A 23752-nucleotide genomic window follows, 5' to 3' on the forward strand; every position below is an offset into this window, starting at 1 on the left:
AAAGTTGAAGTCATCCCTCTCGTCATACAGTGTTGAGGATAGTTTTCTATCACTCTGAATCTTTATGCATACTAGTAGATCTAGATATGAAACAGATGAGGCGGTGTCACTGGTTTCCTTTGTTTATAGTGGGTAAATCAGTGGAAGGGAAATGGCTATATTCGACCATTACCTGAAACTCAAGTTAAACTTCTTGGCCAATTCCTTCTTATTTTTGACGAGCAGACATCGCAGTTCATGTGCATAACAAATAGCACGGAGGGGAACACAAATAAGGAAATCTCGGATTTCACATATTGTTTTCTCGGTTTATTTCAAATGACATTTGCTATCATTGTTAACAAATTTGACGAAAGAGATGTGACAATAAATATGGTCACAACGTTTAGGGACAAAAGCGTCACGGATCATATGTTTGACTTCTCGGATAGTGGTGTACAAAGTTCTTTTCAAACTTTTTACAAAATCGAACTTGGTTCGTTTCTGAGATTGCAAACATTTATACGAATCCTTTGAGTTGTTGAAATTCCACACCATAATTGTATATTTGCCTCGTACGAAGCAGCATATTATTGCAGAAAAGGTCTATTGCATCTATCTTAACACGAATGCCTCTGTGATGTCTGTTGATATATTGTGTTGGATAAACATGATTTCCGGCATTAAGTTGTATGTTTGTTGATATGTCCTACCTGTTTCTTTTCTTTTTCATTTAACCAGTAATGTAATTCTGTATGGCGTGTGATCGATAATGTATTAATTAAGGCTAGTAATGCTACAATTGATGTTCAAAGATTCTATATATACTTGACAAAAAAGTGAATCTTGAATTTTTGTTTAGTCCTCAACACAAAAAAGTCTCCCCAAAATATTCATGATCCCTGATTTTGTTTGTTCAGTATATTTCTGCATATTTTAACAGCTTCTTGTTTCTCGCCACACAACGGCCTCATATTAAAGTAGGCTTTTTAATTAGTTTTGGAGGGAAGTTATTTGCCTTCAGTTGCCTGCTTGTGGATACAAATAATAAGATTATTATGACACACAAATGATTGGACTGTTATGCAACAGGAAGAGCTTAATGACACTGGTTTTATTCATTATTCAACATTGACATTTTATGGAATAAAAACAAAGCCAAATGAAGAAGCCCTAATTTCATAAGAAATACTACTAGTACTAAAGTAACATTACAATGATGCTCAAATCAAGAGATGAATGTCATGGCACTGCAGCTGCCGTATATATGTAAAAACAATTTGATCAGCGAATTAGAAATGGATGTTTAATCGAATAATATTCTCGATGTGTGACATACATCTATAATTTAATATAAACTGTAACATTTGAGTTGTCGTTGATATACCTTTGCGCCAAAATAGAGTTAGTGGCCAGAAATAGTCATGACACAGTGCTGGTAACCAAGAGAAATCGGCAAGTTCTGACATCTGTCTCGCAAATGTTAAGTATCTGATGTAAATACCCAATGGACATGGTTGGTAACCGCTACCTGTATCCGCAACCGAGGGTGTTTTCTGTCTTCTGTCAACACATGCTACTTGTACCTTGTATGTTCTATATTTTGTGTGGATAGTTTACATGTTCACAGGCGAGGCATCATGTCAATGGTCTGTTTGGAAAGATAACAGCTTTTTTTGGTTAATCATTTAAACGCTTATATGATTTCATTTGACTTTCAAACGAAACAGAAGATGCTACCTGAGAATTCTATTACATTATAATGTTGGCTAAACATCGCTTGATATAAATGTATCACACCCACATAAAATTGATCAGCAATGTAATCTCGTCAGAGTAAACCCAGTTCCGACATAAGTGACAGTGATTGCATTATTGGCTCTCAGAGAGAAGAGTTAAGAGCTGTGGGAATCTAATAGCCCACTACAACTCACACAAGGTGTCTCAGACAATGGTTGGTTTTCATAACGTGTTCGAGAAATTGTAAAAAGGCACCAGTTGTAGAGACGAGGAAATCCATCAGCTACATCCTCTTACCCGGAGTCCCACTGGAGATGATGCAAGTACTATTGAGTAAAGTGTCTTTAAATGGTATATTGCGTATATTGTGTATGGAACATGACGGTAATAAATGCGTCTTGTGAAATATCTGTGATGCGCCAGTTATTGCAAAACCCAGTGGTGTGTCACGCACCCAATCGCCTCCGTGGTCATTATGACACGACATTTGTAGTGTCACTTTGATATTTGAAGCTTGAGATATTTTAGAGTGCAACTTTGCTGCAATATTTTACTATTTCTTTCATCTAAGCTAAAGCTGATGATTACTGTTTTACTTGCCATGTTCCACGTTCGCAATCCCAGGGCGCTTGTCGATTAGTAGCAGTAATCGCCGTTCTTCTATAACCTTCCTTCCTTACTTTCTCTCATCGCAATATTTTCCTCATGATGCATCATGAGGCGTCTGAACTGTCAAACCTGTAAAACCTTAAAAATATCAGCAACGTAACTCATTCCATAATAAAAAAGATGTCTCTGCTGAAACATGAGTGCCAAGTCGACTGCACCATGAGGATTGATGTATCTGAATCACTGTCAAAAGATGATTCTATGTTGTTCTCAGTGTTTATTGATGAACTTGCTGATGAAATAGAGTCTACATTTGGTTCTGGTGTTCAGCTACACCCAGATATCATTCAATTATTTCTGTTTTTGTTTGTTGACGATGCAGCACTTACTTCATCCCCATTTTTTGGTCTCAAGAAACAAATTGACACTTTGGACAGTTTTTGTTCTTATTACAATTTGTCTGTTAATTTAGGTAAAACCAAAATATATTCTTGCAAACATGTTGAAAAATACTGGTGTCGAATTGTAGATTTTCCCGAAAAACGATATGTAAAAAAATGTAATTATATGTTGTTGTTTTTGCAAATAATGGAAAGATCTACTGGGTATCTAAGATTAAGCACTTGCGCTACTCCTATAGTTTTAGTTATATTTGGGAACATCAATCCGTCGTAAACGTTCTAACATTTATTTCAGAATTTACATTTCGATTAAAGTCTTCCTACGACCAAAGTGCCATGACGCCCTCCAAAAGAGTTAAAAAATCTTCTTTGTATGAAACGTCAGATGGTCTAGAAATGTACCTGAATGTCATTAATATCTCTGCGTTTAGAACTATCTCGCAAAACTAAGATGTACTTACCATAAGTTAAGAATTGAAACCGGACGATGCTGCACACAACCAAGATGTGAGAGAGTATGTCTATTGTGTAACAAATTGTATATAGAAGATGAGTACCATTTTCTCCTTGTATGTGCTATGTATCAATCCATCAGGAACTGTTATATACCAGCATAATTCTGAATCAGTCCTACAAATAAATTGGACACATGCTCGAGCGTGTAACCATAGGGTCAAGATTCGATTGGTTACAGGTCGGTGTGTTTTGGTTGGAATATCACCAACAGCGTGGTATACGAATATTCATACACTCACTCATTGCAGTTCTCAGATTCCCTCTTTGTTGGACACCTGACTTTGTTGTAATGGCGTAGCAAACCCCCTTGAGAACCCATGCACTTTCATTATAGTCTAAATCTAAGATTATATAACCTGGTGAACAGTTCGGCTTGATCCATCAATTACATTGTTTGACTTTCAACAGAAATATCAAACAGGCATGCCCCAAGCAGAGATAGGTGTCATGTGGCCATGGTTTTCACGTGCAATACGATTACCCGACGTCAAGGTAGGCATTGGTTCTGACCCAGTTAACTTTCACTTACTTTTGTTCATCGGGTTTCGCAACCTTCTGAGCATAACCACAGATTGGAGCTCTAGTTTACATGAACCTGTAGTTAAGCGAAGGTTTCTTCCTTGCCCTAAAATGTTTCGAAACCCTGTAGTTTATTACCGCAACCACTGCCCGAGCATTTGTAAACGTTGTAGTTCTGCTTTAGAACTCGATGGACGAAAAGGAGAGAGGAGTGCTTAGCGTACACCACAAACTGAAGGTGTTCCTTCTAACATGTCTTCTTTACGAATCTTTACCAACTATTCACATTATTCCTAATGGGCTGTACAAACTCACAGTTTCCGTTATTGCAAGTTAAAAGAAAATATTAAATTGAGCGCAAATTACTGCAAGTGTTCTTGTTGATGCACATTCATCCAAATGTATCCTGATGAATCCAAAATGTGCAAAAACGCGATGAGAAAGCAACATGAAGCAGATTGGCCCTAATCCGTATTCCGTCCCGCAAGGTCAACAGTAGTAACACAACTTCAATGTTACGATGGGAGGAATTGAGCGAAATGTTTGTTTAAAGGGAAGTGTACGAGTTAGAGCCAATTATCAATACTTGTATTTTGAGTTCCATTCCCATATTCTGACAACGTGTTTAGATTGCAAGTATAGACTTGAAAATTGGATTTGAACAAAACATTACAAGAGTTATCAAAACGTTACTGGGTTGAAAATACTACAAACGTACGGTCCAAAATATAATTATGATCAATTGTATCAATTACATGACCATCGAATTAATATTTTTTGTTTGTTTCATTTTTAGCCACTATCAAACATGGCTGTACATTTTTCTTTTCCCGGCAATTTCAGCAGCAAGCATTAGTATGTATTTTATTAAAATATGAGAACGTTTTATTAACAAATAGCAAGAGTGTGTTATGGTGACGAATGAATACGCAATGGTTTATGTCCAAGTAAGATATTCCTAATATGACGATTACTGACAAAGATGCAGAAGGTGGTTGGTGTTTTAAGCCTTAGTCTGCAACATTACAGTCATATCAAAGCATTAATCTTTCGCCGGAGTTATTGAGTGACATTTTACGCCGCCTTTAGCAATATTCAGCAAAATCACAGCTGGGGACACCAGAAATGTACACAGATTGTACCCATGTCGGGAATCGAACCCTTTTTCACACAAACGTAATGGGATTGAAGAGGAATGTTTGTGATAGGTATTCACATTGATTTTATCTGCACTCAGCAATATCATTGCATAGAGGGGATCGATTCACTCACTATCAACCCCGGACTGATGCCGATTTATAGTGCTAGCACACTGAGATACCATGCCGCAGTTTAACATGAATACCTTACTCAGACACAGTATACTGACTCCGAGCCGACCAGTACTTGTTTTAGCCCCTTAATGCCGAGCGCCAGACAGGGTAACAACAAGTACCATCTTTTAACGTATTTTGGTATGACGCGGCCGGGGATCGAACCCCGGACCTCCGCTCTCCGGGCGGACGCTCTACCACTATACCACGGAGGCGGTTATATCCTTTGGAACACAAGTGCGCCGGTGATGTAATTTTGTTGCAATAGGTTGTGCAGATCATTGTCCCTATGCTGCCAGGATAGATTATAGCAGTGATAGAATCTAACATTCATCACGTATCTACATGTCAGCACAAAGTCTATATTCGTTTCCACCATGTTTCAAGCTCTTCAGTTTCGTTCAAAGACAACAAATACAATGCCCCAAGCATAGCCATCTACTTGGTATGACCGAAAAAAAACACGATCAGACTATTTACTAGCACAGTTCAATGTCGTTAGCAATTGTTGGAAATAAATCTCTGCATAGGTCTCAGGGTTACGAACTGATACTGCGCGTTATATCCGCCTTGCAATCTTGTCAGTGTGAATCCCGTTTGAGCATGAGTGACTGTGATTTCTTTATTGGCTCTCAGTGAGTAGCGTTATGACATGTGGGAATCTATGAGCCCACTCAGAGTCATACAATGTGTCAAAGACAACGGCTGGTTGCCATAACCTGTTCCAGAAATTGAAGGAGACATAAGTTGCACAGAATTCTATTAGCTACATTGTGTTATCAGAGTGAAGAAGATGCACGCACTGGTGCATGTTACGTATACTTGTGATGTCAAGTATTGTGGAGAGAGTATGAAGTCAGTGGGAGATGATATGTGATATGACATGGAAGCAGCTGTTATTTCCAAACCACGTGATGCATCGGAAAACATCACATAGTCCACATTGTCATTGCGACGCTGGCATATCATCGTTAACATTGAAGCTTGAGATGTTTGAGAGTCGAACACTGCTACTAGAGAGTCTCTATCGGCATTTAGAAGTTGGAGTGAGTGAGTGAGGGGTTTAACGCCGCGTTTAACACTATTACAGTTATATCGCGGCATGTCAGCTTAAAGTGGGAGGACAGATCTTAATAGTAAACCAGTTGGTGAAACCTACAAGCACGAGTATGGTGCTGACAAACCTAGAAACATAATCGGGGCGAACCGGGATTCGAACCCACAATCATAGGTTTCTGGCGTTCCCATGCACGTCGCTACATAAGTCCAATAACCTTGATGATAATGATAATCAGTGGGTACTCATTCACCAAATTCATATGACTTTGTTTGAAATATACCCAACCGGCACTGAATGGGTACCTGGGAAAATTATAATGATGCTGTTAACCTTCAAAGATGGCTTGGGTTGTATACTCAGGGAGGTGAGACTTGAGTCACATGCACAATGATCCATTGGTCGGGGTAATAACGTAGCACCTTGAACATGTGGATTATTATTTATACCAGGTCCCACCCCCCAAGAAATGCTAACAGACTTGTGTGAGAACCGAGTGATTACAATGAGTGGCGTATCTGATGTAATAGTTGTATCTTTGAACAACGATTGCGTGGATTGCTGATCGAGCTGACAAAAGGTTGTAATTGCCAAGACGCGATTATTTACAGGCCGACCTGTATGAGCTCCGATAATGCTGAGAGTCACATAAAATAAAAACAACAACCTTCAGTGACTCACTACAGTCCTCATATATGTTAATTGCAATGTTTCTTTGATATATAGTGGTCTATCAACTTCCGTGTGGATTCATGTAATTTCAATTTAGTCAAACTTTGATTCAGATTTTTAAATAAAAGCGACAAAACCCTTTTCTGTATTCATAAGAAATCTCGGCAAAAAGTAGAGTCGATTGTACGAGTCCAGCTGTACCATGAGCATGTGTTTATGAAATTATTTAACAGATAGTGATGACATCAGGTGGTCAGACCAGATTTGTTACAGGCCGGCCAAGTTGCTGGAATATCGTTGTGCACACACGAAACATTAAAGAATAATCACACGCTCGCACACTGCAGTTCTCAAATGTATTGGTTAGGTACCTGAAATTGATGTAGTGCCCTATCCTTTCCCATAAGACTCAATGTACTTTCATGTTTATCATAACCTGGTGGACCAGTGTGACTTGATCCGTCAATTCAACTGAAAGCACAACCAAGGCATGCCCCGAGCGGAGTATGACGTCGCATGGCCAAGGTTCTCGCACAATACGATTTCCTAATGCCAACGCAGGTCTTGTATCCTATTCAGTCAACTTTCGTTCACCTCTCTTCCCTCGGGATTGCGAATTTCTGAGCATTACCGCAGATGGGGGACTTTCTAGTACAAGAAACCTATACTTTAGTGATGGTTGCATACGTCCACTAAATTGACCCGACACCCTGTAATTCCTCCACGGAAAACGAGCATTTGTAAACCAAGGGATTTGGGTGAGAACAAGATGGCAAAAACGTAGAGGAAAACTACTTAGCCTTCACCGTGATTTATAAATGTTCACTTGAACTTCTAAACAGTCTAATGTGTTGGGAAAATGTCTCCTTATATTAGCTCCTTTACAAATCTTTACAGACTATTCACTTAGTTTTTCAAGGACTATAAAATCTCATGTTCCATTATAGTGACTTAAAAACAAAGAATTGATCCGAAATGTACACTGATTCAAATTTATCATTTTATAAAGTTTAAATCAAATTGTTAACTGTTTGATAAGCATGCTAGTCGTTGTTTCTGGATGATTGCAATGAGCTGAAGTTGTTATCCATAAAGTTAAACGTTTTCTTATTCGCATTCTAAATGGACTAAACATATTACATATGAACAGGAAAGAAGTTGGCCCGTGTTCTTATTCCAACCCAGAAACAGCGTAATTGGTAGTATTAGGACTCATGTTTCGATGAATGTTATCTGTTGTATACTACAAGGGGTAGTGTAGATAATTGTGTATCAGTAATGCCATTTGCATTCCATTCCTCTCGAGAAGATCCGGTAAGAATAGATCTTCAGCAGCCCATGGTTGTCGGAAAGGGTGAGTAATGGTATCGAGTGGTCAGGCTGACTTGGTGATGCATGTCATCGTATGGCAATTGCGTAGATCGATGTTCATGTCAGTCACTTGAATAACTGGTCTAATAACACTATTATTTACACACCGCCGCCATATAGCAGGAACATAGTTGAGTGCGGCGCTAAACAACAAACAAACAAATTGTATTCCATTGATCTCAATGTCCATAGCATGTCCAACCGTGATTTCTTTGTATTAATTTGCCCTTAGCTAAAGCTCATCATTAGATGATTGTAAAACGGGACGCACTAACAGGAAGGGAGTTTTAAGCTGTGGTGTGCAATAATACAGCTTTATCATGGCCGTTTTTAATAATATTCCAGTTTTTCGGCGAGTCGGCTTGGTGTGAGAGGAAAGCCCGACGCGATGCCGGTCTTAGATGTCAACCACTCAGGAAAAGCCATGACATTGTGCTGACAAACCCAGAAGCATAATGAAAACGCCTTGGGACACACCTCCACCCAGCAAATCGCAGCACCTTCGACGAGGAGCAAAACGAGATGTGGTTTATAAAATTGATTAAAGATGTATTTTATTATTAAAGATGCAGAATATTCTAGTGGGTTGCCTCGTATCCCATAGTCCCCGTGTACTGTACAGCTAACTATGAACGTTCGATAGGGATAAGGTAACTTGATTCGACAAAACATGGACTTCTTCCGTCATGTAGTCACTCAATTAGTCTAATGTTCCACAGTAGCTTACAATTGGATATTCTTGCACTTGGGCATAATTATGCAAGTTGCTGAACCATTTCTGTATACGTAATTATATGAAACTGTGATAAATTATATGTCCATTTGTCTGTCTTTCCTTCTCTTAAGGCTTAATGACCTTGGAATGATGAGTGAAGAATGGGACGAAAAGTGGCTTGTGAATGAGACGAAAAGTGGAAGAAACTTTATGATCCTGCACTGTGTACGTATACACTGCCCGTCGAAATCGGCTTTGGTTGTCTTCACAGCAACTGGAACACATCAGTTTTACTTTTAGGTGAGGTGAGGTGAAATAAGGTTTAACGTCACGTCCAAGATTATTGCAGTTATATAGCGACGTGCATGCACGTGTGTGTGTGTGTGTGTGTGTGTGTGTGGCTGCTTGTACTAGTCCGGACTGATGCCGATTTATAGTGCTAGCAGACACAGTATACTGACTCCGAGCCGACCAGTCCTTGTTTTAGCCCCTTAATGCCGTGCGCCAGACAGGGTAAAAACAAGTACCATCTTTTAACGTCTTTTGGTATGACGCGGTCGGGGATCGAACCCCGGACCTTCCGTTCTCCGGGCGGACGCTCTACCACGGAGGCGGTCTGTTTTACTTTTAGAACATGGAGAGCCACATGTAAACATTTGTAACAAATTTGAACGTTCACACACCTATTGAAGTGCATGCAGATTTAGTTTCTATACTTATTATTATTATTATTATTATTATTAATTTTATTATTATTATTTATGTATTTTACTTATTTATTTATCTTATTATTCCAGTTCAACGTTTGTAATGTGTGCATTATGACAGCTGTCGGTTCTTCATTTTCCCTGTTGGATCCTTTATTGGGTTCAGTCAGCACAGATCCATCCTAGCAGATTGATTCATGATTACTCCGACTCAAATGGCATGCATTTCCAAGAATTACAAACATGACCTGACATAACGTTTTATTTCTGAAAATGAAAATGATGAACTCGTGAAATAAAAAATCACATGGAAAAGCTTAACCAAATATGATGTGTACACGTGATGTTCTTTGGGGGGGAGGGGGAGGGGGGGCACGGGTGGCCCAGTCGTCTAAGGAGCCGCGATTCGCTGTGCAGAGTTGCCTCCCTTGGGTACGCCAGAAACATGTGTTCGTGGGTTTCACCGAAGTGGTAAACGTCTGAGACCTGCATCACTTCGGGCTTTCCTCCCACATTAACCCAGCTAGCACACCTACATCGGGCCGACGTTGGCTTTGCATCGGCAACCGCCGGCAATATCGGCATCGGCAAACTGCAGCGGTCCGCTGTCAGGCCAATGCTGGTGACTGGCACTGACATTGAACCTGATATATGATTTGATCTTGTTATGATAACATAAAAGAAAAAAAAACACATTTGTCGATTACAATGTGACAAATAATAGATCAAGTATATTTACGAATAATACAATAATTCTATTCGAACTCAAAATATTAACTTTATTTTTAATTTTAAATTAAATAGATCAAGCACATTCACTGACCATTTTGGCTGCACATATACAACAGACAGAGAAGATACAGACGGGATTCGTCACATCTTACAATTCATTCAGCAAATTACATGATATTGGCAAAAGTTTGGAATATCGCGAGCGGTTATGTTACGTTGGTCCAACGTTTTCACAACATGTTTCCAAGGGAAGCTACTCTTGTTATAGAAGGCGCTGTTACTCACGCGCGTCTTTTCAAGCAGACGACGAAAGGATGATGTGTGGAGGGCTGAGAGAAAATCTATTTTGCGGTAAGTGTTTACTTCATTACTGTATTTACGAGGTGTTTATTTCATTTTCAAACCTTACAATTGAAACGAGAAACAGTGTACATTCATAAGTGTCAACGTGAGTAGAGAAATCTAGGCCTATGTGTTTTGGAGGTTCGAGAAACACACTCCTGTCAATTCTACGTCAGTGTCAAAATCCGTGGAATATGTCGTGACACTGCATCGTCACTAAATTCTCTATTTATATTTTTTTTAAATACCATATACATATTTCTAGCAAAACGCGGGGACAAGGGCAAATACAAAACATGACAAGATATGTTTTATTTCCATGTAGATTCAGCGATGTTCAACCAACGAGTCGCAATCTCGGGGTGAGAGTATTACAGCGGTAAGCAAATGAATAGCCAAACATTTACTTACATTAGTATTTTTGAATGAACATTGCTTTATTTGTCATTGTCACATGCGTATTTGTTAAGTGTGGGGATGGATGAGGTTAGGAAATTGATTACAAACTCGAATTTACAAGTCAATTTTGTGATTGCTGTCAGCGCAAAAAGCAGTGAACATGAAATTCATAACGAGGCTTTCGGAAACTTTCAGCATTGCGTGTGCATGTCATGCGATCCATCTAATGTTTCCTACTGATCGATGAACGGAGCTTCACAGCCGAGTTTGGTTTTCGATCACCAAAAAGTTGAAATAAAAAAAATAAAATTTATGTTTTTTAATGTCATAGTTACTTGCGAATTTTGAACTTTTTCTGGATAATGGGCGAAATAAAAGGACAGCTCTTTTAGTAAACGGATCACTGCGCATTACAGGTGTGGGCAATTTTATCAAGATCTGCTGGATACCTTACATAGACCTAGGCCTATAATCGATCAGAAATCTTATACCTATGTATGGTATCTGTATCGATCGATTGAGGTTTTGAGATATGGCTATTTCAGAATGGATTTTTAGGGTGTGTGTGTTTGGGGATGGGGGGGGGGGGGTATGGTAGTCTTATCTAGTTAAGTAATTTATGATGTACATTTTTGATGAAATACTGAATTAATTTTTTTTAAATGTACTATTTCAAAGGTATGATGCTAAATATATAATCCAAAACAATTGAGAATGTCATTTATTTAATCAAATTTCAAATTAATGGTAAAACTTTGAGAAAGATACTTCAGTACAGATTTTTCAGGACATTTTCCATTATAGAAAAACACCCACAGCCTTGTTTCAAATTTGATTTATTCTAACTAAAGATATATTATTTCAGTTTATCATTATCCCTTTGCCTATGTTTACAAGCAATGAAACTGCATAAAATTACTTGTCCCCAATACTTTCCTGCTATTTTTTGCATACAAGTGTTTGTAATATGTACATACCTTTGTATCTGATCTTTTTGTATCTGATCTTTTAATGATTTATTTGCAGTTTTGGTTTACCATGATGTAATCTACATATATTTTGGCATCATATAATAGATGAAATCTGTTTTGTGGTAACCAGACTTCACAGGATCTGTTCAATATTATGTCAATATGGGGATTTTCTCACTGCTTTTCAATGGATGTGGCTATGGCTATTAACGTGAAACTACTTTCCCTGGGAAATTATTTCTGCTACATGGCGACAGATAAGGACTGTATGTACAAGTCAATATTATGTCAATATGGGGATTTTCTCACTGCTTTTCAATGCATGTGGCTATGGCTATTAACGTGAAACTACTTTCCCTGGGAAATTATTTCTGCTACATGGCTCCAGATATAAGGACTGTATGTACAAGTGCAAATATATGAGATAAGATGTATGACTTAAGGAAAGGACCTGATATCTGTGTATGGCCAAAGCTTTATTTAAATGTTACTTTTATGTTTTGAGCAATATTCCCCTCAACCTCTTGACATCATCACCATAATAGCTAAGTGCTCACTGCTGCTACACAAACTTGACATATAATATCCTTATATTTCTATTTAAGAAAATCAGATTGGCAAACATGGATGAGCTGAATGAACTCTTAGCAGCTTTTCCAAAATCGAGCAACTGAGAGAGAACTGGTGAGTGAATTAAATTTCTTTAGATGTATCAAGTATGGGAAATTTACTCCAATTTTGATTCATATAGAGGATTTTTATTGGGCTAAATTAATAGGGTGATATGTCAGTTAAAAAATCTTTTTTAATTGACATAAGAAACAGATTAGGGACCTACCATACAATATTGGGAGTTGATATGTTATTTGCGTATATAATTACACATAATTCAATTTACTTATTTACACATATTATTAACTCATCAATTTACTTACTGGGATTCCGATAATTCTAGGATGGGGCCTTCTGCTTTTAGCCCCTAAATTTGGAAAAAGGCCCACATTTTCAAATACAATGGGGCATTTTAACATTGTGCTGTATGGGCAAGTGCGGGTGTACCTAGGGAATATATGAAATTGTCACATAAAGGGCCCATGGCAGAAAATTCCTTGAGTGAACCCTGTATTTATTAACAGGTGTCAAGACTTAAAATAAAATATACACACATATGTAAGGTGGTGCATGTGAACAGGGTATTACTTATTCTATTATTCCATTATGTTAACACACTTGTGAAGTCCATTACTTGTAATTGTGAGAGTGCATGCAATGACTTATGATATGCACACTGACATTTTTTGCTATCATTTGTAAACAGAAGCTGAGGAGGAAGGCTGCAGCTGGGCTCTTACAAGCCACTGACAAGTACATGGTGACCTGTGTAAAAGAATGGCTTCGAGTTCCAGGAGCAAGGCTTAGAAATGGCATAAGGAAAACGCGTACTGAAAAACAGAGGTGTAGATAGAGAATCTGCAAACAAAAGTGCTGAATTGCAACGGAACAAAGAAATCCAAAAAATTGGTGTTGACAACATATTTTTCACAGGGTTATGACCCTTGTTTTTGAACTTGGTACATATACTGCCAGGTTCTCTTGGACACTACTGAAGTTAATAAATGAAACTTTCCGTGCTTATCTAAGGTACAAACTCCAGAAGATGGTTATAAGAACTTATTTTGTATGGAGTTATGGCCTTTGCTTCATGCTATTTTAACTTGATGAAATATAGGGGGGGGGGGGGGGAGTTTGTCTCTGAATTTGAAGACACATAAATGAAATTTTGCAGGCCAATATGAGGGGTATATGTTTAGACTGTATTTTAAAACAGGTTTTGAGAATATATGTTTCACATCCGCCTTGTTGCAGGTAGTAACACTGTTTTCTTGTAAATAATAATTAATTAATAATAAAGTTTATTATTCTATTTTGCTCTTTGTGTTTATTTATAAGTATTAACTACACATGTATTAGGGTACATAAAAAATAGTACTGTAACTATAGTGTAAGCATTTCGATTGTTTTGTACAGCTAGAAGTATTTATATTACTAACATTTGGTTTTCAAAGTATTAACTATGATAACAAAATATTATCTTTTTAAAAATTCAGTATTTTTTAGTTTTACCTTTTATCTTTGTAACATTAACATCACGGCTAGCTGCAGCTTTTAGAAATGTTTAGTTTTATGTACCCTAACACTACACTTGGAAAAGTTCTATTGTGGCATCATTTCCATGAAATATTAAGATGAGATGTTGTCAGTTATGACTTCTGATGACATCAGCCTATTTAAGACAATGGCAGATGCTGCGCTGATAATTATTGTCGACGTTCGGCCGATGTCCATCCAATGCTGATTCCAAAACAGTTGCCGGAGGCTGGCCAGATAACTATTTACGACGTTGGGCCGATGTCGATCCGATGAGCAAAACTTCATCGGCCCGACGATGTTTGCCGACGCTGGGCCAATGCTGGGCCGGTGCATTGCCGATGCAGGGCCGATGATGTTTGCCGACGTTGGGCCAATGTCGATCCGATGAGCAAAACTTCATTGGCCCGACGATGTTTGTCGACGCTGGGCCGATGCTGGGCCGGTGCAGTGCCGATGCAGTGCCGATGACGTTTGCCGGCGTTGGGCCGATGTCGATCCGATGAGCAAAACTTCATCGGCCCGATGCAGTTTGCCGACGTTGGGCCGATGGTGTAGCCGACGTTGGGCCGATGCAGGGCCGATGATGGCATGCTACCTGGGAAGCTGACACGCCGCGATATGAATGGAATACTGTTAAAAGCGGCGTTAGACCCAACTCACTCACTCGCTTTTGGGTTGGATTTCGTCAGCCTTCCTTTATACCTCACTTTGGGGTCTTTGACACATCGTTTTTACAATTACATATGGCACATTAAACTTTGTAGTCGTAATGGGTTATTGAGAAGGGTGTTCGTTCGTGACATTCATGGCGCGGGGACCAGTGGTCAAACACTGCGAATATGCTGTACTGAACTGATCAGAAGCCTCTAGTAGTGTTCGATTCATAGCTTTATTATGACCTGGATCCTTGATCACAATATATGGGCGTGCTCATATGATCATTTTGAAAATATTACCTCATATGAGTATAATATACATATAGGGACTGTCTCGAACTGGACTGTACTGACGAGCTTATTACAAGTTACTTGGAAACATCAGAACCTGATGGTTCCACGCATTCCTAACTGACACTAGAGTGATAACATTATAAGGCACATAGGGAATTAAACAGAGAAGTGTCAGAGTGCAGTGTATACCTTCAGAAATCATCAAAATTATGTGTTGATTTACGACAGAACGCGTCATTGGTACCTGTTTGAGGACGCCTTGTAGCCAGATCGCCTTCAAGTTTTGCTGAAAGAAAGCAGATGGATGGAGCGCGTCGGGAAGACGGGGAGAGCTGTGGATAGAGCGAGGAGGGGTACGCTACTCGTCACAACACAGCGACACTACCATGGTACCCTTTCAGAAGAACATCATTCACTCCATGGTACCCTTAGTGACATTGGTAGCACTACAGAGGACCTCAGTTACACAATGGTCCCCTGACTGATATGGCACCCGTACAGATGACGGTAAGCTGCATGATGGTCCTCTGACAAAGTATTCCAATAGAGGAACATCAGTTGCGCCAGGTTACACCGTGGTAACCTTACTGACATAGGAAGAAATTACTTCAAAGTGGTATTAACGGTAGATATTTCACTCTGGTAAACAACATGTACTCAAATTTAAAATTACGTGTCATGGTAAATGATAAGACATCAGATCCTTTTCCGTGTTATGCTGGCGTGCGACAAGGGGAAATTTATCCCCATTTCTTTTCTCAGTTTATCTAAATTATCTTGAGACATTTCTAAATGAACAGCGGTGTGATGGCTGCCTTGTACTATTTGACGATGATAATACTTTTCTATATGTTACATTATTACTTCTGCTTTATCCTTGCAGTCCATTGATGCTATGCATATTTACTGCCTTATTTTTAAAAGACAATTATTAGTCAACGGTAGGAAGAGCAAAAGTGTTATATTTGCCTCTGGGGGTTATTTGGTTATGTAATCAATGAAATGTCACATAATCAATAAATATATCTTTTTGCCAAAACATTATTTGTTTTGCTTCATTTATTTAGCATACAGAAATATAATACTGATCAGCAATAACATAGGTGCTGAACACATATCAAATATACTAATACCCTGAATGTTTTCCTACAGTTAATACAGCTCACTAAGTAAAGTTTTTAGTTTCATGTAAGTAGAAAAATGACATTGAAAATGTTATATACTTTATCTTGGTGTTTTCTATGGATGCCATGAATCTGATGCACCTATTTGGGGCAATTGTATTCTGTTTTGAACTTCAATGAAACCAAACTGTCCAGATATAACAAGTACTGATACCGTTTCAAACTAATCTTTTAATCTCACCAGGACCAAATGCCAAAGTGAGCACATAGCCGATGACATTCCATTTTTTCCGAGTGAGAATAGTGTAATGCCACTTTTGGCAATATTGTAACGATATCACGGTGGGTTATACCAGCAAGCGTAGGAACCGGCGTCCACTAAGTACAATCAAAGGTTTGTCATTAAATGGTCCAAAAGCGATGGTTTTCTCACAGAAAAAAAGCTAGAAATATAACTCTTCCACTCGATTGTTTGTTTTGAGCCTTCGATTTATTGGTAACACCAATTATTCTATAAGCCTGAGAACTATGGCGATATGAACATTTGGAAATCATAGAGAATATTTGTTTTAAATGGCAACGTGGCTTAAAAACAGTACCCCAAACTTCATGATTAATAGCGAGAATTTGAAAGAATACCACACCGTTTAAAGGTATATAAGAGAATAAACTTCTGGCATAAAACAGCTCAGCTCGCATAAAACAGCTAGTAGCTCAGAAACCCTCACACTTATAATCATAATAAAGTTTATCATGATTCAAGAAGCTATGGAAAAAATAATATCACGGTGGCTTATAAAGCAATAAGCTTCACACATTGTACCCAGGCGGCGAATCGAACCCGCGCCAAGTCTAACATTATTAACTAGAAATAAGACATGAAGAAAATTTGCATCCGGCACCTTCAGCAATCTTTAATTTTCTTGGTAAGTTTCAACTATTTTTATGTGTTTCACACTTAACTGAACAAAATGCACCCCCCAAATTTGGACATTTTTGGGGGAGGTTTCCGGAAAACGGAAACCTATACTTTTTTGCTGTGCGTGATGGATAATCCTTGTGCAGGTACAACTATGGAGCTCACAAGCCGTGCCGAATACACTTCAAAAGACCAGGGTATTTTCAAGAATGGCATTGCAATATCAAATCTAGTTCTAAAGGCAATCTGTATAAGTTCATCAAACCTGAGCTCTCCTTTGAAAAATACCTGTTACTTAACCAAATATATACACTCTTCAAAAAACGAAACGCATAGGTAGTATGTAGTTCATTGAAACTGACCACACAAAACATCTGGTATATAAATTGGATATATGTTATATCTCCAGATCTCAACCCAATCGAACACCTCTGGGATGAACTCGATCGACGTGTACGTCAACGTCAGAACACGCCAAAGACACTCCCACAACTGGCCAACGCGTTACAAGCAGTATGGCTCAGAATTCCGCAGGACAGAATTCGTACACTTATCCAGTGATTGTGCAGAGCAGAGATTGCTGCCCGGGGTGGTCACACCAGATACCGAACTCAGCGCGACCTTATGTGACATGACAATGAACGGTTTTCAATGACTTTGTACAACGACAACATGTGACTATCGAGCTACAAAATTTCATATTTGTATCTATGATATTGAATTAAATATATCGACTTTATTAGGTAAAATGAATGTACTAAAAATCTACCTGTGCGTTTCTTTTTTGGAAGAGTGTACATCCCTCTATTAAAATTTAGAACTTATAATCACATATTTCAGGTAGAGACCGGAAATGGAACAAAACTCACTTGAGAAGAGTGAACTTGAGGACTATGTACTTCCCTGCTCTTTTTTGCTCTCTAAAGATCTCTCCACATTCCCCAATACCTATTAATTGTCAAGACTATTTTCCATCTGCATATTTACCTTTTAACTCATGAATGAGTTCTAAAAGCCTTTACCCTGATGTAATTTATATATGCAATGTATGTATACAAAGTCGCAAATTGTTCCATGTATATTTATCTAATGTTAATTATATATTGTACTCTTGTACCACCGTGGATGGTTTTGAGTAAATAAATGAATCTGAATCTGAATCTGGTAGCCATACAGTGGATGGTACCCTGCCTGGTGCGTTACCCTGGAGTGCGCCCGGTGTCGGTCTCTCTGCCCTTGACCGCGCAGGGCTCGTATCTCCGTTATTGTGGTGTCACCCGATATTTCGAGAAAGCTGGTATTACATGTCCTGAAGACCCAGTTTGTGGAATATATGCGTTTGAAAACATTTCGCCCGAAGCGATATTTGTTTCCTGATCTGATCTGGCATCACAGGGCAATGAGTCTCTTTTGTAATCTAAGCGTTCGAAATGCATCACATGTGAAAGAGTATTTCGCCTTATCTAGGTTACTGCAATAACGATAATGATTTTGTTTGAGTACAACCTAGGCATAACCTGACATTTCAAATCACATAATGTAATTGTCTCGCTAACATAAACAGTGAAGTCAGCGGATTATGGTTGTGTTTAAGTGACGCATGTATAACGCATTTATAACTGTTTAAAATGGAAAGCGGAAAGTCCTTTTCCTTCTCATTAAGTTGCATATCCGTAGTCCTACACAGAGTGTAATATTGTGCACACTCCATTCAACCATTGCACGTCTGTTCTGGGATGGAAGAATGAGTTAACATGCTGCTAGCTATTTGAATTTCACGTTTAATGTCCGACAAATCGTTTGTTCATCCTTTTCACAAGATTGAAACATTCCTGACAAAGCAGATAAACTTTGATCACTAATCGAATGGAAGCGTGAGCATTCTATTGTGACGTGTGTGCATGAAAGTCACACATCATACGGAAAAGGTCGATATTTTCTAAAACTGAAGGTTATATTTCGTTCACAAGAAGAGGGGATGGCTTTGTTCTTGGAAAGATGAAAGGGGATGATGACACATGGTTCGTTTGTCTTCATTTTGTATATATTTCCTTTTGTGATTTGTGCAGAAGGGACCTTTAAATTTGTTTGAATGTCATTAAGTGCCAGCATGATTTCTTCCTGCAATGATTGTGTTTCAGAAGTCCAGGAAATTGTGCTAAGCGCGCTGCGAAGTATGTTATGTTTACACACACGAAACAAACGTTCGAGTTAATGTATGGTATTCTGCTTTTACTTTAGACAGAACAGATTTTAAATTGGAACATTTGCTCATGTCACTTCTGGTTTGTCTGGTCGATATTCGATTGTCTATAATATATTGCTACAATATAATGCTGTGCGGGGAAATGCATGCAAACAATGCCAATTGTACAATGTCCACATGGATACCATTAAGGACGTCCCCCGCAGTGAAAGCGACGTAAAATAATATTCATTCATTCTCTATTTTGGAGAACTCCTGACAAGCAAATTAGGAGCTTGGAGCCTATCATTATATCAACATATTTGTATCTAGCACCTAAACGCAATGTCAAATATGAGATATGTAGATTTGCTGTAAATACGTGCAAAATATAAAGTCATCTGAATGTGTTGTTTCGTTTGTATATAGGTAGCGTGAAGAGACCAATCATCCCATTAGGGTGTTCAGGTTAATAATGTACCTTAGCGTCCATTGCGTGCGTGGAAATCTCCACACTACTTATGACAAGAGGACTGACTTCCAAACTTTCCAAAAGTCATCTTCCTCTTTATGTCGAAAAACATTTGGTGTTCACTTCCGACAACTTTTGAGGTACAATCAACCATGCCCTTTCACAGAGCGTCATATGACTCTTGCTGAAACGTTGCTCAATGTTACGACAATAAAGCGCCCAGTAAAGCACTCAAAATGATTTATGGTGAAACTATGGAAGACATTTCCAAACTTGACGCATCATGATCAGTGACAAAGAATATGTTTGATGCAGTTTTGATATGTACCATGCGTTGTTTTTTCTTCAGGTGAACAATGGACTTGCCTTTGCATGTGTTTGCGAGGCTGGATACGCTTACGTGTTCACGAAGACCTGGTGTCATCACTTTTTGACAGTGATTCATCAACATGCCAATGATTTAGCCGGAATTGTAAGTCGACATTTTCGATGAATATGAAAAGGGTTTCATCGCTTTAATTTAAATGAGCAGTTTTAAGTGACATTAACGATTGTTGGTGAATAAAAGCGTGAAGTGTATTTTCTAAAAGTCAAACTACTTTATAAGTTGAAGATTTTATCATTAAAATGGATAGTTATGGTGGTTAAAATCTCATTTACTTGTCACAATGCATTGACATTAAAGTACGTAGATAAATATATATATTTCGTAATCAGGTTATAAGTACAAGGATTTGGATACTATGGCCTCGTGAGCAATTATACCTCCAAGATTTGGCCCACAAACCTGGCAAAGCAAATCAAAATTTCGTTTTCTTATGGTATGATCACTCAGTAAGATCTCGATTGAATGGAAATACACATAAATATACGCTACAAAATCATTTCCATAATCACCAAAAAAACTCTGTAAAAAGCAGATTGTATTGTACGATTCCGACCGTGTCACCAGCTATGAATCACCATCAAACAGCGATTATTTCAATTGTTTCGAAAAGAGGCCTTAAATGCTGTACCCTTAATCCAACAAATTTAGAGCGACATTCGTATGACGCTCTTTGCAAACCTAATAGAAAGAGTGTGCTCAATTATACCTCAAATGTTGTGAAATGTTGAAACGAAAGACTAGAGCTTTGGGAATATTGCTCGACAAAAGTGAAAGTAAACTATTGGAAATTTAAAGTCATGCATCTACACTTAAACCCATTTTAATTCTCGGATAAACATAAAATAATTTCAAATAGATGTTTTTTTCTTGTTACTTATATATGTTTTCAACATTTTATCAGTGGGAAGTAAACTGCACTAAACCTATAATTCAAGCATCCTTTGGATTAAACTCCCCTTTGAAAATTATAACGTTATGTCACGGCGTGTCAACTTAATGGAAGAGGGGAGCCCGAAAAAATACATGACTTGGACGTTTACCATTTTAGATAAACCCTTGAGCATTCCAAGAATCACAGTCAGGGCAATTTGAGATTCGAATGGACGTTGGTACGAATATGTCAACCAAAAGACACTCTGCACAGATATGTGTGGTGTGTCAGACGGCCCGTGGCCTCTCTCTTTGTTGCAATAATAGATGGAATTACAAATGTACGTTCCACGGCTCATGTCATGATGGAGAATTTCGAAAGGTAACCGATGTGACATGGCAGTACCAGATATGGACACCAGACCAGACACCGAAACACCAAATTCAAACACTGCACAAACAGATCCATGTACGAACGAGACTACATTGGGTGATGTTGAGTGTGTCTGCATCTTTAATAGGTAATATGTAAAGTTATGTTTGTAATCTGTTTCATGTTTATGTACAATGCAGAACTCAGATTGTATTGTTTCATCAATGATGTAAGGTAAGTGCCAATCAGATTCCTTACGGGAGTTTTGTCTCGGAATGGAGCTGGCGTAGTATAATGGCTAAAGGTTTTCGCCGAAGGCCCGGTTCGATTCTCCACATGGGTACAATATGTTAAGTCCATTTCCTGTGTACCCTACCGTGGTATTACTGGAATACTGATAAGGTCGTAAAACCATACTCACTCACTCACTCACTCTTGTCTATCTTGTCCTATCAACGTGTTTTGTTTATTCAAACAATTGTGTATGTACTGTTTTATTCATAATGTAATATATTTTGTAATTATATAAATGTGTGTCAGTATATAAAAGTAACCACGTATTCTACATTGTACGTGTACATATTAGGTACTAAATTGAACCTTTTTGTTTGTTGTTTATCGCCGCAGTCTGCAATACTGTGGCCATATCCCGGCGGTCTGTAAATAATCGAGTCTGGGCCAGACAATACAGAGATTGACAATCCAGTACCTCAGTCCACGCAATCGAGATACGATGACAATCAGTCAACCAAGCCTGACCACCTGATCCATTTAGTCGCCTCTTACGACACGACAAGAATAGGTTGCTAGGGGCGTATGACGAGAACAGTGACACGGATTTTAGTTGTAATCTATGGACAGAGGGAGCAACACCCGATTTACAAACAACAAACAAAAACAAATATCCTCCGAAGCAACCATATAATTTTTTCAAATACAACATCCTCCACGTTGTGAATTAGTTGACATGAATATTGAAAGGTAACGTACTTCCATGAGTCAATATCATCAAGCACGTGTTTTTTTCTGAATTATTGGAATCAGGTACAGTTAATATCTTATGACTACCCGTGTGTCCATGGTGAATATATGAGCTTATATCCTTCGGAATAATTATGCCTACCACAATCCTAATTGGAATCGTGCCACAGAAAAACTATTATTGAAAACGAGTACATCACTATTAGTGAGAACGTCTAAGATTGGACGACACAGCTGAATGTGATCAGTATTCTGTCTTTGTGTTTCCGCTGTCGCCGTTCCGTAATACAACTTTATCATGCAATACTAACAAAATGTAGACATTATTTCTATCATAAACGTCTTAAAAAATCTCATAAATGACCGCAGGTGAAATGTACCTTGCAATTGACGTAAATGAACAACCAAGTGACAGCAAGCATACCACATCAGTGTTAAATAGTGTGTTTGCGTAGCACCATTAATCAGATATCGTGACAGATTAATTATTATTAAAACACATCTGTGACGTCATTCTATTGTTTGAACGCTCCATTATTTTTCAGGAATGGAGAGTTGTTTGTCAACTGTACATTATCTTGAAGCAGCATTTGAATTTTTCAAATATGTTCAACTACAGAATATTTTGTCAAAGTGTAAAAGTAGAATGAGTTTTAAGTAGGGAAATATCCTCGTAACTCTCCATTCCTTAAAAATAATGGGCCTCAACCCCTGCGGGACCTCTGCTCCATTATTTTTAAGGAATGAAGAGTTACTCGGACATTCCCCTCTACATCGCTTAATATAATATGACACGATTCATAATCCTTTGTATTGAATATAACAGCGATTAAACCACAATAAATGTAGGCAGTAGATATAATTTTAAGATTTGACGCTGTATGCATACACTTTTCAAATGGACTTTGTTCTTACATTTTGAGCTTATTTGGGTATTTTATCGGACAAAACTTCATTATTTTTTGTTTTAAGATCAAACTGTGAATGCTTCAGGTATTCTGTTTATGTTTATAATTTGGTGGATAGTCGCTTACCAGTACAGAAACGAAATACAATATTTACACCGCCCTTCTATGCGTCATTCACTTCAACGGATAAATTACTTCTTGTGATTAAAGTTTAGAAGACACAAATAAGGTTTTAATGCCGCATTTTGGTTAAACATTTCACATGAAAAATAATATGATGTTGAAGACAGAGAAGGGGAATGCACACATGTTGGATTACAGGAAGGCTCATCGTGTTGATTCAGCAGTCAGGAGAAGAAGTTTGCAAGATCCGTTCACAAATCCCTTG

This window comes from Haliotis cracherodii, unplaced genomic scaffold (genome assembly GCF_022045235.1).
Source record: "Haliotis cracherodii isolate W230 unplaced genomic scaffold, xgHalCrac1.p SCAF_18, whole genome shotgun sequence".
Lineage (NCBI taxonomy): Eukaryota > Metazoa > Mollusca > Gastropoda > Lepetellida > Haliotidae > Haliotis > Haliotis cracherodii.